Source organism: Pelodiscus sinensis, chromosome 1, assembly GCF_052426305.1.
Source record: "Pelodiscus sinensis isolate ZL-2025 chromosome 1, ASM5242630v1, whole genome shotgun sequence".
Classification (NCBI taxonomy): Eukaryota; Metazoa; Chordata; order Testudines; family Trionychidae; genus Pelodiscus; species Pelodiscus sinensis.
In genome coordinates, this window is record NC_143052.1 from 230,593,255 (window position 1) to 230,598,495 (window position 5,241).

Consider the following 5,241-nt stretch of genomic DNA (forward strand, 5'->3'; position numbering starts at 1 on the left):
ATCCCCACCCCAGCATGGCGTCACAGCGAGTAGCATTATGACATCATGGTGTCTTCCTATTGTCATGCCATGACGTCACAGACACAACACTGGAATGTGGCGCAGCCTCGACGTTGTGGTCTAGCGCTGTGGTGCGGCAGCTAAACCTCATGGCAGGGCTTTGAGAGAGACAAGGTGGGTGAGGTAATAACTTTTAGTTGATCCATTTCCGGTGAGAATCAATGAGCTTTAGTGCTATGCCCAGCTCCTTTGGCCTGAAAGAAGAGCTCTTGGGGTGTTCCACAATTTGTGTCTCAGTTTCACTGCATGAAATTGGTTCAGTATAGGCGATTACTCTACCCATCTGATGGGGCTCTTATCCCAGTGTTTCTCAACCTTTAAGTACCCCCAGTACCTACAGTTTTCAGACACACATTTTTTTTCTACCATTGCAACACATTTGTTTAAACAATTTAATCATAGCTGGGCAGGTGATGAAATTTTTGGGTGTAAAAAGTACAAAAATAAAACTTCAAACAAAAATTCAGTTTTCTCCAAATGTCAGTTGTTGACGTACCCCCCCGCCCTCCCAGACTTCTCTCAAGTACCCCTAGGGGTACTCATGCCATTGGTTGAGAAACACTGTCTTATCCAGAGCCTACAACAGCACTGAAAATGACATAACATTATCCTCAAGTTGAATCTGCACCTATATGACATTACATTAATATTAATCAGTTGACCCACTTCTTCCAGAGAGACAGCTCTGGCCCTCTCCTCCTTCTCAGAAGGTAAATGTAAAATGTTTGACTAGAATTAAGGATGTTAAGGGTTTGTTCGCGCTGACAGTATAATTTGAAGCAATGTAAGGACAGACTGGTGTCCCAGTGAAGCCTGAATTATTCAATGGGAACTAGGGATGAAAAATCCCATTTAATAAATTAACTGGTGTTACCAAAGGCTCAGTAAGATACTAAATTTAGAATAATTGAAGCCGTTTTAGAATCTGGTTGGATGTCCAATGCCCTTACCCCAGAAGCAAGATCCGTCTGGTGAGCCCATATCTAGTCACTGGTAAATTGGTAATGAACCACACAAGTCCATATAAGTAAACCAAATTCAATTGTATTGTAAATTTAGATATATAACAAATAATCATGAACCACGATAGTATCTGGTATATCCCAAATGCTTAGTATCTGGTATATCACCCTCACCCAAAGAAGAAAAGGAAGATAGAATTCCAACTGCAAGGTTGTGACAACGCGTCAGGGTTCCTCCGATCCTGCAACCCCGTAGGAGCAAGAATAGACTCCACCAGCCAGTAGAATACAGGCAGTCCCCGGGTTACATACAAGATAGGGACTGTAGGTTTGTTCTTAAGTTGAATCTGTATGTAAGTCGGAACTGGCTCCAGATTCAGCCGCTGCTGAAACTGACCGCCAGTTCTAACTTATATACAGATTCAACTTAAGAACCCCAAGTCAGCTGCTGCTGAAACTGATCAGCAGCTGATTCCAGGAAGCCCAGAGCAGAGCAACTCTGCCTCGGGCTTCCTGTAGTCAGCGCTGGTCAGTTTCAGCAACGGCTGACTTGGGGATGTCTGGGGCAGAGCAGCTGGGGTGCTGCTGGGTTGGTCCAGTAGCACCGCTCCTCGGGGCTACTGGACCAACCCAGCAGCACCCCAGCTGCTCTGCCCCAGGAGTCCTGATTCAGCCACTGCTGAAACTGACCAGCAGCGGCTGAATCAGGACGCCTGGGGCAGAGCAGTTGGGGTGCTGCCGGGTTGGTCCAGTAGTGCCCAGAGCGGCGCTGCGGGACCAACCGGCAGCGCCCCAGCTGCTCTGCCCCAGGGTCAACAACAAAAGCCTGGTCTGCTGGGGGGGGGCACACTAGCTGCGCCCCCCCCCCAGCAGACCAGGGACATAGGGAGCAAAGCGGCAGTGGGGGGTGCCTCGCCTCTGAGGCTTTGCTCTGGCCGGACCGCTTTGCTCCCGGTGTCCCTGGTCTGCTGGAGACGGTCCCCAGCAGACCAGGGGCACCGGGAGCAAACCCGCAGCCGCAGCGGGGTCCCCGCGCTTCTGAGGCTTTGCCAGAGCAAAGCCTCGGAAGCGCGGGACCCCCTGCGTGGCTGCGGGTTTGCTCGCGGTGCCCCTGGTCTGCTGGGGACCGTCTCCAGCAGACCAGGGACACCACGAGCAAACCTGCAGCGGGAGGGGGGGGGGGGGTCCCGCGCTTCTGAGGCTTTGCCAGAGCAAAGCCTCAGAAGCGGGGGACCCCGCCGCTGCTGCGGGTTTGCTCGCGGTGCCCCTGGTCTGCTGGAGACGGTCCCCAGCAGACCAGGGGCCCCATGTCTTCTCTGGCAAAGCCTCAGAAGTGCGGGAACCCGCCGGTGCTGCAGGTTTGCTCGCGGTGCCTCTGGTCTGCTGGGGACCTTCTCCAGCAGACCAGGGACACCGCGAGCAGCTTTTCTCGCCCCGGAGCTCGAGGTGGCTGACCGCTGCCTGTGAGCTCCAGGGCGAGAAAGCCCCGTTCGTGAGTGCGGATCCGACATAAGTCGGATCCGCGTAAGTCGGGGACTGCCTGTAGAGAAGGTTTATTGCTGCTCTGGGATACAGCACATCATAGACCTGATGTAATTTCAGGAGTGAGGGCCAGAATGCCTCAGACCCCTTGGATTAGGGGGTCCATTGTCACCCTTAGACCCTCAGGCCTCAGCTAAGGCTGTTCCCTTCATGTTTCCCAGCCAGCAACTGCCCCTTCCCCAAAACCTAGTGTTTGTCCCCGCCTCCCTCCTATTGTCTCCCTCCCTACCCCCAACCGGTTGGACAGGTTGGGGTCTTTGCCTATGTGACTTAGGCAGCTGTCCTGCTGGGCAGCGCTACAGATACCAGCCAGTAGGAGTCACCCCCAGCCCAAACACAGCCACCAGTGGATGACCATGGCCTAGTGTATGGCTTGCCCACTACATCACAAAGGTAAGTTACTATTAATGATGGTCTGGCAGGACGAAGGCAAGGCCTAGGACTTTCAACCTTTAGAATCCAGAGAGTCCTCAGGGAGGATCACTATGTAACAATCTAGCAGCTGGATGAGGTTATACAGAATAGTAGCTGAAAAGTCTATCTCTGGGCTTTCACCACAAAGAAGATAGTGTTCTTATTCTGTGAGGGTTCTGTGTACGTATGGCTGGGTCTTCACCACAGCAAGATCAGACCGCGATGGTACGGCAGCAGTGATGTAAATCTCGAGCTCTGTTTGATGTAACCCAGTATGCTGATGCCAAGCCTTCGCTATAGTTTGCGCAGGGAAGCACCACAGAGACCCAAAATCCACCACTGGAGATGATCAGGAGCCAGAGAAAAAACAGGAACCTGAATCTTATGTGGGATCCTATTTTATAAGTCTCTTAGACAGGAAAGTAGAGGCTGGTGCAGTGTGCAAACTGTTTAGTGCCGGGTGCAGAATCTGCGCCATGTGCAAAGTCTTTTGTGCCAAATGCAAAGTTTTGGTGTTGTGTGTACAGATTTTGTGCTGTGTGCAGAGTTTTAGAGCAGTGTGCAAAGCTGTCCAGCACCACATGCATAACATGAGGTAATTTTGGCGGGAAAGAGTCCAAGCAGTCCCAAGCACTATATGATGTTATTGATTTTACCTTCAATACTGGTTAAATATTATGTTTAACTGATTTAAATGGGGGCTAGTTGAGGTTGCTCAGGCCAGTGCCCACAGTGCACAAGGCCTGGCTCACTGTGGATGGAAGGTGCTCCAGGTGGAGCACCTCCTGCCTGCAGGGGGCCACCCAGGGCTGGAGCACCCCATGCCTGCGGTGGATGGGGGGTGTACAAGCCCCCCACCAGTTAACTGTAACCAGTAAGCATCACTTGGAAAGGTTAACTGGCAAACCCTACACATCTGTAGTGGGAATCTCAGAATTATATTGTGTCAATTCAATAAACCAGGGTATGTCTACACTACAAAGTTAGTTCGAACTAACTTAGTTCGAATTAGTTAATTCGAACTAAGTTAGTTCGAACTAACGCATCTAGAACTAAAAACTAGTTCGAACTAGCGTTTTGCTAGTTCGAACTAGTAAGTCCACATTGAGTGGACTCTGAACAGGGCTTAAGGATGGCCGGAAGCAGTGCCGGCAGGGCATAAAAGGAGGACTTAGAGCATGGAGATGCTGTCTCAGGCTAGCCGAGGGCTGCGCTTAAAGGGTCCCGACCCCCACCCCGGACACACAGTTCTCAGGGGTGCCCCGCTTGCAAAGAAGTTCTGGCTTGGAGTGCCCTGAGTGCCCACACTGGGCACATCACACCACTCGGCCATCAGCCCGGCTGCACTTGCCGCAGGCTGCCATCTGGGGAGAGGGAGTAATTGGGGGGCTGCAGGAGAGCTTCCACCCTCAGAAGCCCACAGAGCCAGCCCAGTCCTCCCCATTGGGGGCTCGTACCCCATTCCTCCCTCACCTCCTTCCACTTACCCTTCCCTAGCCCCCCTTCTTATTGATGTACAAAATAAAGATAACGTTTCTTCCAACATTGACTCTGTCTTTATTGAAAAAAACTGGGGGAGACTGGGAAAAGGAGGTGGGAGAGGGGAAGAGAAAGGCTGGGAGAGGGGAGGGCAACTAACATGATCAGGGGTTGGGAACAGGTCCCAGATGAAGAAAGGCTACAGAGACTGGGACTGTTCAGCTTAGAAAAGAGGAGACGGAGGGGGGACAGGATAGAGGTCTCTAAAAGCAGGGGTTGGGTGGAGAGTGTGCATTCAGAAAAGTTCTTCCTGAGTTCCCATAAAGAAGGACTAGAGGACACCAAAGGAAAGGAATGGGTAGCAGGCTTGAAACTAGTAAGAGAAAGTTGTTGTTCTTGACAAAGCAAATAGTTAACCTGTGGAACTCCTTGCTGCAGGAGGCTGTGAAGGCTACAACTAGAACAGAGTTGAAAGGGAAGTGAGATCAAGTCATGGAGGTTGGGTCAATGGAGTCCTATTAGCCAGAGGGTAGGAGTGGTGTCCCTGCCCAAAGTTTGTGGAAGGCTGGAGAGGGATGGCACGAGACAAATGGCTTGGTCATTGTCTTCGGTCCATCCCCTCCAGGGTCCCTAGGGTTGGCCGCTGTCAGCAGACAGGCTACTGGGCTAGATGGACCTTTGGTCTGACCCAGTACGGCCATTGTAAGCTCAGGGCTCAGTGTCGGGGGTCTCAGTGGACCCCCTTGATTTTCATGCACACCTGGTCCTGGGTGGCCAGGCTGGC